Source organism: Saccostrea echinata, unplaced genomic scaffold (assembly GCF_033153115.1).
Source record: "Saccostrea echinata isolate AGI-Se365-2 ecotype Australia unplaced genomic scaffold, CSIRO_AGI_Sech_v1 ptg000003l, whole genome shotgun sequence".
Classification (NCBI taxonomy): domain Eukaryota; kingdom Metazoa; phylum Mollusca; class Bivalvia; order Ostreida; family Ostreidae; genus Saccostrea; species Saccostrea echinata.
This window is the reverse complement of record NW_026889752.1, coordinates 7,275,550-7,290,496: the sequence shown is the minus strand read 5'-3', so window position 1 is coordinate 7,290,496 and position 14,947 is coordinate 7,275,550. Positions and strand designations below refer to the sequence as shown.

At 31.2% G+C, this 14,947-nt stretch overlaps 1 long non-coding RNA gene across 1 annotated transcript; it reads right to left on the bottom strand.

The window, feature by feature from the left end:
* Positions 1-8,699: 8,699 nt before the first annotated feature.
* LOC133178814 (uncharacterized) lies at positions 8,700-13,397 on the bottom strand. Its single transcript, XR_009720040.1, has 4 exons — positions 13,297-13,397; positions 12,650-12,713; positions 8,966-9,068; positions 8,700-8,837 (listed from the first exon to the last, which is right to left on the bottom strand). It is a non-coding gene; the product is annotated as an uncharacterized LOC133178814 (long non-coding RNA).
* Between the last annotated feature and the right edge of the window lie 1,550 nt (positions 13,398-14,947).

Genomic DNA, 14,947 nt, shown 5'->3' with positions numbered 1-14,947 from the left:
CTTGAGATGCACTGTACTTCCGGAAATTTCTCCAGCCAATACTGAAAATATCCATATATTCATTATTCAAAATTATATTCGGTAATATTCGAAACATACGTAAGCCGGTAGGTGCCAGGTAGAAAAATATTTTTCTGGCGACTGCCAGATAACTTATTTGGCGGCCACCTGAAAATTATATGGCGACCGCCAAATATTTATCTGGCTGCCGCCAAATATTTATCTAGCAAAAAGAAAGCGAGAATTTTGGACAGGGTTCTTTTCTTTAGCATAAAAACTAGAGAAAGGGGCAATGCGGACCTTTAACGCAGTATAATAAAAGGTCCGCCCTTTTTATTTCATATATCTTACTATTACAAAGCGATAATTTTGGACAGGGCTTGATTCCTTAACATACCTAGTCAAAATGGCAGGGCGGACCTTAAAACGCAGCAATAATAAAAGGTCCGCCCTCTGCCTTTCAGATATCTTACAAATGTTGAACAGGGTTTATTTTCGTAGCATACAAATTATAGAAAGTGGCAAGCGGACCTTAAACCATCCAATAAAAAAGTTTCGTCCTCTGTATTTCAACTATCTACATTTTACAAAGCAAAAATTTCAGACATTGTTTATTTACGACAGTAGCATAAAAGCTGTAGAAAATGGGAGGGCGGACCTTAAAATGCGGCATAAAGAAAGGTCCTCCCTCTGTATTTCAGGTATCTTACTATTACAAAGCAAAAATTTCGCACAGGGTTTATTTTCGTAGCATAGAAATAAGAGAAAGAGGCAAGGCGGACCTTAAAACGCAGTATAATAAAAGGTCCGTCCTCTGTATTTCAGATATCTTACTATTACGAAGCGAAAATTTTGTACAAGGTTTATTTTCGTAGCATAAAAAATAAGTGAAAGAGGCAAGGCGGACCTTAAAACGCAGTAAATTAAAAGGCCCGCCCCCTGTATTCAGTGGTATTTCATATATTTTACTGTTAGAAAGCAAAAATTATGGACAGGGTTCTTTACTGTAGTATTAAAACTAGTTGTTCTCAGTTTGTTTTCTTTTTTCAGTTTTGCTGTTTATTTTTGTTTATTTTTATTTATTTATTTTTGTTTTTTGTTTTTTGTTTTTTGTTTGTTTGTTTGGTTTTTTTTTTTTGTTTTTTTGTTTTTGTTTTTTTTTTTATCATACACATCTAATAATTATAATTATTTAAATTGAAGATTCCTGCACTTCTCGTTCACTCGGCATTTCAGTTGCGACTGCTGAAAATGTGGTACTAAACCAATTTTCTGCAAAATCATTTGATTGGTTGAGACCAAAATACGCATGTAAATAAGTGAGTTCATAAGAAAGGTCATGACACAAATCATTTGGAATACGTTTCTTACTGTATCGGAGACAAATGGCGGGGTGCGGCTCGAGCTCTCACCCTCGTCTTAAGACCCACCCTGTATCTCCGATACAGTAGGAAACTCGTGCCCTAAATAAAATCAAGAGTGGAACGTTTATCATAATACAATCGGGGAAATGTATATTTGAATCATCAGGATACATTTACGGGGGACATTTTGTGTATTATTACAATACAATAAGGGATTGTACACATGTATACATTTGTATTACATTTGTACAATACAGTTACTGTAGAGGAATTATTGTTAAGAATTATCGCAAAACAGTAGGGAATATTATGTATTACATGTAAGTATAGCAGTAAACTAGAGAACAAATGGATAAAGCAGATAAGTAAGCTATAGGGACATTTGTGGATAAATTATCCCGATTCTGTAGGGAGATCTTTGTAATTTATAACAAAACAACAGAAAACATTTGTGTATAAATCTTAGAAAACAATAAAAAAAATGCCTTAATCAAAACAATACAATCGGGGAACTGTGTGTTTGAATTATCACAATACAATGGAGGGAGGGCATTTGGGTATAAAATCCACAATACAATAGGGGACATATATATGTGTATAAAAAAGATCACAATACAATAGGGGACAAATGTGAATAAAAAATCACAATACAATAGGGGACATATGTGTATAAAAAATCACAATACAATAGGGGACATTTGTGTATAAAAAATCACAATACAATAGGGGACAAATATATGTGTATAAAAAATCGCAATACAATAGGGGACATTTGTGTATAAAAATTCACAATACAATAGGGGACATTGTGGGTATTAAAAATCACAATACAAAAGGGGACATTCCTGCATAAATCATTACAATACAATAGATTTTTTTTTTTTTTTTTATAAATCATTGAGAATCATAACGGACATGTATGTGTACCTGATCATAATTCAAGAAGGGACGTGTTTATAAATGATTCTAAAACCAGTGGAGGGAATTTGAGTAAAAATTATCACAAAACAATAGGGGACATTTGTGTATAAATAATCACAATACAATAGGGGACATTGTGAGTATGAATAATAAAAGTGCAATTTCTTGATCTTGGAAAGCATAAAGCAACTGAGCGAAAGTGCTAGTGAATTTCAAAACACAAAAAAGTATTTTTAAAAAAATGAAATAATAATGAAAGTTTTTTCTCTGATACCAATTACTTTTGATTCTATTTTGTTTAATTTGTTCCAATGAAAGCTTGAAATTGAGCTTGAATTTTGTTTAGGGATAAAATACAGTTACTGATACAGGGATACAGGAACCCCCCCCCCCCCCCAACCGACTTTACCACCAAGAGCATATCTCAATGTTAAAGAAAAACAATAAATACATCGACAATAGTATACTTATTCTTAAAAATATATGTATGAAACAAAAGAAACAATATATAGATTTGACTGAAAAGAAATTATTTACTTCCTTTAAATGACGACGTCTTTTGATAGAAAAAGTATTAGTAATAACTAACATGTGGTCAGGGGTGGGGTTTCACTTAAAACGTTATAAAAAATTTCAAAATCATCAACCAAATGAACATCAATCGCAAGCTCAACAAAGACAATAATAATCTGCATTACTGAAAAGATGAAAAATAAGCGCACCTGTTAAGCGAGAAAAAAAAAAGAGTCGAGAATTTACATACAACTTTGCAGTTGCTGATTTTGTAGCTCGTTGATGTGCCAGAGGAAATTGGAATAGAGAAGTATAGTCCCCCCCCCCCCCACTTGATCAAAATTGACAAAAAAAAGTACATATTAATTGCGCACAAAAGAGTGCACTGTTTCTTGATTTATTTCCCTGTATGTTTAAGTTGCCATCTCAAAAAATTACAAACCATGAAGTCTTAACATGCATTATATTTTTAGTGCATGAGCGTCTGCGAAATATGAGGATTAAATCATTCCCCGATGGTTTCCCCGGGGGAAATGGATTTTATTGGCTGGATAATTTTTCGTATTTCCCTCATGATAATGAAATGAATCGTTTGCGTTATTATACCGAAAAGGCCAAGCCTTTGTAAATAACATTCAATTTAGGCTCCACTTTCTAATTCACTTTTAAAAAAGTCAATTGTCTTCCGTATCTTTTTTCCCCTTTTTCAAAACACCCTTATTGGAAAGAAGATAATTGCTAATTTCGGCACTGTTTGGTAGATGAACCCTTTCTAATATTATTAATTTTGCAATTCTCGGAATTTTTAGTTTAACGAACGATACATATTGCAAAGGGGAAAAATGTTTTCGATGTGGTTTAGCATAACGGCGACAGGGAAATATGATGTTTTATGACCCTGTCAAGTGACTGTATTGGACCAATCAGTTAACGCGTTGTATAGAACAGTTATAAATTCTTTTAAATTCTTTTACTACTTCTTCTAACAACTTTGAAAACTCTGAATTATGTAAGACCTAATTTTTGTTAATAAATGACTGTACATGTAAGAAAAAAATAATAAAAACAATTTCAGCTTTTATTAGCTAAACATGATGCGTGACTGTCAGCTAAATTTCCATGTCCGACATTTGAGAACTTATATCTGGAATATGATCGCACATTGCCAAATCAATATTCGACACAATAAGGAATCATTTATTACAGAAACCAATATCCCGAATGTTTTCTTTTTGAAATTACATTAGCGGCCCTTTTAAGAAATGAGATGTCATTTGTTGTGTACATGTCTATTAGCCTCAAAAGGAGGAAACGTTTGAAATTAAACTGTATCATTTAAAAATTGCAAAGGTGAAAAAAGAAAGAAAGAAGTTTTTATAAAGGACAAAATCAATTATAACCGCTTTTGATAAAATGTAATATACTTCTGAAAACAAAAGTATCAATTTTCATATACTAGATTAACTTTTATAAGATAATCCTAAGACATTATTATGTGCCTCTTTTTCCTGTTTCTAATTCAACTAAGATAGGCTCAGAAGCAGAATTTTTTTAACACTGAAAACATACTTATTTTTTTCAGTGTATACAAAAAATGCGCTTGGAAATTAAAAAAAAAAATCTTTTTAAATATATGAACTTTTATGTACTACGTAATAAACTATTTTGAAACAATTTTATACACCATGACGTGTGTGAATATTTGTTCCCATTAGTATTTATCGTTGATACAGAAAACATATGGTTCTATTTGGGATGGATGTCCCCTTTCCTCTGGACATCTGTGTAGTTTTTTTTTTTTTTATGTTTTAATGTACAAGTGCTCTCTCTATATATATATATTTTTAATTGAGCTAGAATATCAAATATAAAAAAAAATGCCTAGTGTGGAATTGTACAGTATATGTATCATATTTTCGAATTAATACAATCCGTTTCTAGAACATGTCTAATCCCCCTCCCTTTCAAAATTAATGGATCTGCCTCTGGAATTGTACACATGTAAAAACAAAGGCAACTTCAGAATATATTAACAAGTAGAGCAAAGCTCGTTGCAAAGCAACGAGTAGGTCTTCTGTCCGATTTTCAGAAGCACTGCTTGTAAGACGGTTAAATGAAAGTAAAGTATTCGTTAAAAAGAAGGCCTCCAGACCAAAAATTATGTCGATCTGTATTTAGTTTTTTATGATTTTTATGCTGATTTTCGTTATATAAGAAAATATCGTTATATATCGTTTTCGTTATATATCGCAATTCAAGACTACTTCCGGTTTGACCGGAAGTGACCCCAATCGACAGAAAATTGGGTCAAAAGTCTTGGTTGAATTCAATCATTTGATTTTATATTGATATCTGCAGAAATACGTCATTTATAGTTACTTCCGGTTTAGCCGGAAGTGACAAAAGAGACGATACTCGACAAGAAATACAATCAGACGCCTCTGTGACATGCATAATTCAATTCAATACAGTGCTGCTATCCTATAAGTTGACAATCCTATCCCATTCTATCATGAATCCTGCATCCACGATCCTATCCTGTGATTCCAGTCTAATCCTATCCTATCCTGCTGCTCTCAGTTTTTTTTTAAATATTAAAAGTTGATTTGACAAAATGAAAAAATAAAAATAAAATGTCCATCAAATAAATATCAGTTATAGTTATGTAATTAATTTAAATGTAATAAATTTTAATGGAGAAAAAATAATTGAGATCGACATCCATTAATTTCCAACACCTCTCACGAATTAATTTGTGAGTAACCAGTTAAAATGTAAACAAAAGGATTGTAATAAAACGTAGGCAAGTATTGATCTAGCAAACATGTGAAGAAATTGGAGAAAAAAATATAGTTAAACTTATTTGTGTTTAATTTTACGTACTAACAATGATCGGGAGACGTCAAGGTATTTGTGATTTCTTTTTTAATTTGTTCTCTATGAAAAATAAATGGAGTTAAAATTAGAGAGAGAACAAGAGGCCCAAGGGCCTTGAATCGCTCTTCTGATATACTGTACAACCTATCAATTTCTATTTGAAGCCTCTAAGTATCCTGTATATTTAGATAAACCCTTGAAATTCCAATTCACACTCTGAGAACCCAAGATGATTCTAATCCAATTAGTACCTGAGAGTTGGTCATGGTGACCTACTTATCACTTGTCATTCTCTGAGGACCCATCAACTAAGTTTGATGATTCTAAGCCAATCAATACCTAAAATAATTTTTAAAATTATAACCATAAAATTTTATAAATAGGTCAAGGTGACCTACTTTTCAGTTGTTGTACTCCGAGGACCCAAGATACATCGACTGACAAAGTCTGATGATTCTAACCAATTAGTACCCAAATATTTAATTAAAGCCATAAATTTTCAAAAGTAGGTCACAGTGACCTACTTTTCAGTCAACCTACTCCAAGGACCCAAGATACATCAACTGTTAAAGTTTGATGATTCTAAGCCCATAAGTACCCAAAAATATTTAATTAAAGCCATAAATTTTCAAAAGTAGGTCACCGTGACCTACTTTTCAGTTGTTGTACTCTGAAGACTCAAGTTGCATCAACTGACAAAGTTTGATGATTCTAAGTCAATTAGTAACCGAAATATTTAATTAAAGCAATAAATTTTAAAAACTAGGTCACCGTGACCTACTTTTTAGTCGACCTACTCCGAAGATCCAAGATGCATCAACTGACAAAGTTTGACGATTCTAAGCCAATTAGTACCTGAAATATCTAATTATAGTCATATAAATTGACCTTTTTTTTGAGGACCCAAGATGCATCAACTTACAAAGTCTTATGATCATAGGCCTTAAAATGTCCAAATTATGCCTCTAAAACACTTTGAAATCAAATGCCTGCAAAGTTCAAAAAGTAGGTCACTGTGACCTACTTTTTAATAAAAATGTTTTATGGCCCCAGGATGCATCATCTTACAAGATTTAATGATTCTAAACTTCTCGGTATTCAAATTAATGACCTTAATTGTTTTGAAAAAGATTAGCCATAAAGTTCAAAAAGTAGGTCAAGGTGACCTACTTTTTAGTTGACGTACTTTGAGAACCCAAGATACATCAACTGACAAAGTTTGATGATCATAAGCTTTAAATTGTTCAAAGTATGCCTCCAAATCATTTTGAAAAAGAATGGCCGCAAAATTTAAAAAGTAGGTCACCGTGACCTACTTTTGAGTCATCATGATATGAGATCCTTAGATGCATCAACTGACAAGATTTGATGATCCTAGTCCTTATAGTAAGCAAAATATCAACATTTTAATAAAATGTAATTTTTGGTCAATTTTGAAGTGACCTTGAGACCACGCCCTTTGCCCCAGGGTAATGCCTTGAACAATTTTTAATCTACAACATATCCTCATCCTTTTGTAAGTTTGGTGATAATCTGCCAAGTGGTTCTTGAAGATTTTTTAGCAACCAGTACTTTTGTTTCTATTTTCCTAATTATCTCCCCTTGTTTAAGGGTCACAACCCTAGTTTTAGTATAAAAGCGAGCCCTGGGCCAAGGATACCCTGTGACAAATTTGACAATAATTGGCCAAGGCGTTCTTGAGTTATGGCCCATAATCTAAAAAGTTTACGCACACCACACAAATGGCCATAGCATTAGCTCTTTGAGCCTTTGGCTCAGAAGAGCTAAAAAGGGGGAAACGATAAAGATTGCAGATACTTTTCTAATGTTATGATAAAGTAGACAAAAGAAACATAATTTAAACTCGTTTTAAGAGTCAGACCACGAATACCAAATCTTTCATGCGGGGTAGGTACACTGAATTATAACCGTACCCATTGAAGAAACAATTTCTCCATCATGTCTACACATACTAAATAATGACAAAAGTAGGATTTGTTTGATGTTTTAACAAGTGTATGTTTCATCTGTTCATGTAAAATTTATGCAAAACTTTATTTTTCCCTTAACTGGGCATCACGAAAATAACATAGATCTAACTGCACCTATATCAGCTGTATATTAGATTTTACTCTTGACGTAAGTCTCAATAAGAACTTCAAGACATGACAAGACCATAAACCGAGAACAGACAAATCAAAATTTAGATCTAAAATATGTTGACTTTCATTCATTAAATAAGTTAAAACTGTCTTATTTAATATCTTCAATTTTAAATGTATGACAAAAATTAGTTTTATATTTATTATTAAAGTTATTCTTGTTTGAAATGTTCAGTTCATCATTTATTTGTATGTGAATATTTTACGAACATGCAACATTTTCATCACGTTTGCTAAATAAAAATCAAGATACAGTTCTGTTCAGGATTGTTTCGTAGTCATCAGAGTAAAAACGCCCTGCAGTTTTACTTCTTTATTATGTAGCAGTAAATATGAATGTGGCAACTGAAATAACAATAGATAATACTTAGTTAAATAATTTGGAAAATTTAGCAGTATTCACTCTCATACAAATATCTTACACACTTCACCAAAATCCTAATTAAGTTTTTCTCGATAATAATGATCAGAAAATAATTTTACAAACACATACATTTCACATATAAGAAAAAACATACATCGTTGCACCTTTGCACCACGAAAAGCAGTACTGGAGCGTCCCAGACGCTTTGGGGGGAAACGTTGATGGACTGCGTCCCAGACGCACGGTAGCTATTCCACCTAAAATTTAAATATAAAATAAGGGTAGTATAATAAAATGCAATAGGTCCTTAACTGCAGAACTTAGTTATAAATAAAAGAAATTTCATTGGTTATCCTTCTCATTGTTATTTAAATTAATTCTGATGACCTCTTGCCGAATTGGAAGTTGGCTGCAAAGGGCAGTAACTCAATCTCATTATTGAAGGAGTAATAAAAGGTAACTCTCATAAATGAAAGATAACTCTTACTTCATACCTCCTATAGTCATTTTCTCAAATTGTGGTATCTATAAGTTGTATTTTAATTGTTGTCTGACCTGTTCAGTATAGCGTGGCAATCCACACTGACTGAAAATGTGGTCAAGAAGCTGCGTAACAGTGGTCAAATTTGGTTGTGTCTGAAAACAAATATATACACATGTATTTAAAAAAAATAAAAATTCTTCGTACTTACATTAAAGTAATCTAATGAAACAGTTTGAGAAGTATAACAATAATATTTTTACAAATTGTGCAATTGCATTACCTTTGATAAATAGAAAGCCCTCTTTTATGTCTGTGTTAATCTCCCTTTCAGTCAAATCATAAACGTCACTTTCTTTTCTTTCCTTATCCCTCCAGTACAGCACCTGTAATGCAAAATATTAAAATTAGTGCCTGTTCTTATCCTGGTTAAAAGAGAAATTATAATGAATTCTTTGCCACATAAAAATAGAAAATATTTAATATTAAAGGCTTAACATTTCCATTATGAGTGTTATATTTCACATATATTCACAAAAACATTACACAATACAGACACAAACATAGACTAATAAAACACAATCAAACAAAAACACATGCAGTTAAAAGGTGCTTAGCGATATTTTCAGTTTGCAAACCCTTTATAAAATTATGGGTTTTTGAAAACATTGATTTCAACATGCACTTTAAGATATGGCTGTACGTCTGGTGTGAAACATGATGGGGAATTGCTGTTGTAGGCAACGAAGGTAAATATGCCTTAATACAACATAGAAATATTCACAGATACTTTCTTGTCTATCCGTTAAGTTTACCACAAACTTTACAGTCATGGGGGATGAAAATCACTTCGCTATCAGCATCAATTTATTATAAGCGTATGTGTTCGCTAAAAGCATGTTTCACTGTATGCCTTTTTAGAGTTGAGTAGCATGTGATATGCTGGTAAAACATGAGTCTACACAATCATGTAGTACACATCATTAAATGTCAAAAAACTTACACTCTCCTTAAATGAGTAATTGTGATTAACAATGATAATTAATGTACTTATAGCCTCCACCTGTTATCTGAAATTTCAAAGTGTATCTGCAAGGTAATGTGACTGTAACATATTAATTGGAAACTGGAAATAAGTTTCATTTAATTACTTTAAAAACTCCATCTTTGAAACTTAATATCTTCCCTTCCCAGTCTACATTTTCTCCATCATTATTTGTCCAAGTATGTATTATTTCCTTCTCCACTATATCCTCTGGAGACACATTTACAGTTGACTTTCTGATATTTAACAACTCAATTAAATTTTCTTTCAATTTCAGATGGTCAAATTGTTTTCCTTTTGATGAATACTGGCAAAGGTGTTTATGTTGTTTGTTAATTTTGAATATTTTTTTTATACATATTTATCTGTGTTTTCAAAGCCTGTAATTTCTCTTTTTTTGTTTTCAACTTCTCTACTTCTTTTTCGATAATCTCTCTGCTCTCCCAAATCCTGTGTTCTCTCATGCCTTCTATTGCCTTATCAACAGCTTCTGTCTGTCTCTCTCTCTTCCTCTTCGTTTCTTCTTCTTTCTCTTTTAAAATTTTTAAATGTTCTTCATATAATTTAATTTTTCTATCTTTCTGTAATTCCATGAATTTTTTATTTTCTTTCCTGGCATTTTCAATTATTAATTTTCTTTCAGAGTCATCCTTTTCAGTTAACCACTCACTTGTTTTGTTGTCATTAAAAATGATAGAACTTTCAATGGTATTTATACTGGAAGTTGGTACTGTTTTCAAACTGAAGTCTAACTGTCCCATAAGTCTCTCTAAACATATGTTGTTTGAAATACATGATGAACATTCTGATAAAATATCTGGATTTACATTAAAATATTTGCCACCTGACAGAAAGTCACTAAAATTTTTTTCAACTTTTGTTTTTAAAACACCACAAAGTCTTTTTTAAAAAACAGTAGTTAAATCGTTGTGTAAACAACAATCAAGTAAATAATCTGAAACACTGTCATAAAACTGTGGCCCATAAAATAATCGCAATTGTTGCTTTAAAGCCAATGATGGATCATCATAAAACATATTCAAAAAAGGTAAAAGCCTCTCATATACAGACCCCATATATAAAATATTGCCAACTTCTTAAGCCTTTAAAAAGTAAGGTTCAGTAATTAATTTGTATAAAATTCCAAAAGCTCTTAAAAGACATAAAATAACCTTATTTTGTAAGGATAAAACAATGAAATTCTGTAAAACCGAATAGGAAGTTTTCAATGAAAAGAAATATTGTAATAGTAGTTTATGGATAAAAAAAAGTCCCAACAGCATTGTAAAATGAAACATTAAACCTGCTTCCTCTAAAATTAATTATTGGAATATATTCTTTGACTGAATTTGAATAACTTTTAAAATTGACATGTAATTCTTTTTCAATATTAAAAGATTCTTCAACACACACATCAGAAAATTGTATAAGTGGATGTATACAGCACATTTAAAAGAATGAACTTCATGAGGTATTTCCTCGCTTAAAAGTCATTGACTTTCTGCTTGGTGGCACTTCTGTCTGTCATAAAACAGGACACTTAGAAGACAAATCATTTAAAATTTCTTTTGTACAATTAATATAAGTATCACTTTTTCCATTACATACTTCTCTAACAACCGCAGTAAAAATATCTTCCCCTGTGTTCAATTTAACACCATAAAAATGTTTACCTTTTTCGTAGTCGCATCCCTATGCATTGTTGTGTTATCAGAAGTTAAAAGTTTTTCATTCAAATGGTTTCTAGATACAACACCCATTTCACTAGTTCAAATTGCATCAGTACTTTCGCTGGGTAATTTTTTTTACAGTAATATTAAACAAATTTAAAACTGCTTCAATAATTGGTGCTATATGTACAATGCCAACACTGTGGCTTCTAAAAATATAATACAAATTCCTTAATTTAAAATTAAAAGGCTTTCCTTTTGACATCTCTTGAAAATCTAATTTTTTTTTTCTATCTGTACAACATCATTGGAACTGTCTTCAACATTCTCTTTTTCTGACAACAAAACATCCATTTCTTTTTTAATGTTTTTTATATATGTTTTAAAAGTGTTACACTGTACACCTTTTTCTTTTGCATTTTTTTTTTATTTTTTCATTCTGCTGTAAAACTTCCACCTCTTTTTTTAAAAATTCAATTCTCTCTTTTTTCCTTTTCAAATTTCTTTTAATGTTGCTAATGTTTATTCCCCTTAAACGGTCTTTCAATGCGGAATTCTCCCTCTTTAAATGTAAAATTGTTCTTTCTTGTTCATTTATTTTGGCCTGTAATTCTGGATAAGTAATACTGTCTTCTTTGGGTTTCTTAATGGTGTCTTCTTTGGTCTTCTCTTGTTTTGTTGAATTTTGTAATTAAAATTTCTTCTTGCAATATGCAGCATATTTCTCCCTGTTGGTGTATTTATTCAAACGTTCTATTTCTTTGACTATTTTTTTAACTTTCCAAAGTAGGGCAAATTTACTTATTTCAGTGCAAATGTTTTTGTGAATTTTCTGTATATAATCAGGACTGCCCTTGTGTTTGTCGTAAATTTCTTTAATGTTAATGTATAGAACCTCCATGATCATAAATTAACAGGTATAGAGTGAAAAATAGTGAGCTAACTAATGTTAATTATATGCTGTAGAGAAATGAAATGAAAATAAAATTGAAATAAAAGAAGAAATGAAATAAATATAACAAAAAGTAAAATGACAGAAACAGAAAAAAATTGAAAGAAATTGAAAATAAATGACAGATGAAATAAAATATAATAAGGTAAAATAAATGATAGATGAAATTAAAAAAAGGGGAAATGTATATGTGCTACATGTAACTATTACACAGAAACAGATACATTTACCATGTTTACATTTTACAACATATAAACAAAACAGAAGCACACATAACAATTAAGTTTAAAGTATATTTACCTTAATATGGATAATCTTTTTGTTGATATTTCACTCTTGTAAACTGTTAATTTTAATTTCAGACCTGTAAATATAAATATTAATAATAGCATTTCACTGTAAATCTGACATTTGACATATTTATGCAAAATTCACAATAAAATTCTGTTTAACTGTTTAAGCCATTGGGCCTACATTGAAAGGTAGGTTTGAAGACAAAGTATAATTAATAAATGAAATATGTATATTTACATCATGTATATGTATGTAAATTGACACTTCAGTTTTGTGAAGTAAACTATAACAAGGGCAGGTAATTTACTTACAGTATCTTCGATTGTCAAACAGTTGATCCGAGTTTTATAAAGTGTGACAAAAAGTGAGACGTGAAATAGTTTTTTAATTACATCAATAATAAAGAATAGGTAATGAGCAATCACTCTACACTACTTAATCTTCCTTAATGTAAGATTTTTAGACACAAACACCAAAAATACAAAATATGTCAAACTGTTTGCAAGCAATCGTGTTGCATTTTCTAAAACTTAAAAACTACGATCGCCATTTCAAGAATAAATTATCATAACAAATGTGAAATAAAACTATATAGGAGCTTTAAATGAGATGTCACAGATATGTATGATACCTACAGCCAATAACTTACTTACCTCTACCCTAAGCTACGGTCTTCTTTCACAAACGTGATAACATGGATGCCTGCTGCCTTCCGGTTGGTTACTATATTTAGATAAAATGGCGTTAGCTGGAATGGCTATGTTTTTGACTTTCTCTTGTTCAATTTTTAAAGCGCTCTTCTGACTTGGACCAAGTGTTGACTAAATGACGAAAACATGAACAACACAGAGGAATCTTAAATCGGAATCCAAAGTATTTTTTTTTGGGGGGGGGGTACTTTTTTTATTTCGAATAATGACAATAATTTACTTTTTTTACTTATAATATGAAACTTGCGAAATCGTTCTCTGTTTTTTTGTTATTTTTCCCTTTTTTTGCCTGATCAGCTAAATAAAACGCAATGAATCTGAGCTATACATGCTGAAATGTTATATAAGTGGAAAACCTGGGCGATCTTGTATGGCTATATAATTATCTGATTATTGAGTAGCTGTATGGGCTATTACGATGATGTTTTGGGTGACTTTGCTTATAATACGGAATATAAAGTCCCACGGAATAAAGAACTGAATTAACACATTCATAACACAGTTTTATCGTAGCTCTGATTTCAATTCTTAGTTTTATTTGTAATTAATAAGTTTCGAGAAAACAATTATTGTCTGACGTCATGGCGTCAGACAGTACTAGATTTAGCCAAGACTTGTTAGTCAAGTCGTTCAATAGAATTTTTGTGATAACTTGATCTTGGAAACTTCATACTCTCTTAACCATCAATTGGACAGCATGTGGAGTAAAGGAAACATGCAAAACACCCAAACAAGCCAGAGCATCGGAGCTGATGGCATTATTATCACATTAAACATTACTGGTTATATAAGGTTTGGCCATTCTCGAAAATTGCATCATTCATGTCCAGCAAAACAGAAGGAATGAATAAAGCAGGTCAGGTCAACACTTGTCGATTATCTTTATCAGATAAACTAATGGATGTTTATTTTAAATGCATACTACGTCTCTCTACCTTTAGAATTGTTATAAATCTACACATACTCATAACTTGCAGACGTTTGATTTATTCATAGTTATAAAAAAAGGATAGAATAAGATGTTGAATATCCTTTTGCCTAAATGCAAAAAATGTTAGCTCATTTAAAACACGTTTATTATTTCTAATGAAACATTTCTTAATTATATGTATCAAAATTTTTCACCACTTAATGTTTAGATTGTTATGTGTTGTAACTTTTTCTCCCAAAAGTGCTGATTAAATATGTAGTAAGGTCAGATTAATAAAATTTATTAAAATATTAAATGTGTTTGTTTATGTAATTTCAATGTTTACCTGGCCATGTGCTTGTGTTGTGTTTTGTGTTCTGTGTAGTGTTTTGTCCAGTTTGGTAGTGTCATGTGATGTATTATTATTATAATTGAGGCCTTGCCCTGTTCTGCTATTGGTTAAGTCATTTTGGTCAGTCAGGTGGTACATTTATCCCATGCAGTTCATGCTTTTCACTTTCTAGCCAGACCTTGGTCCTGATACATGTAGCAGCAGGTTAGATTTCTCTTACTAATTTTACTAATTTTGTTGTTTAATTAATTCTCTATACTTTTGACAATGACATTTAAAGTTAATATAAAGTTTATCTAAAGCTTAAGATTTGAATAAGTTAATTATTTTGC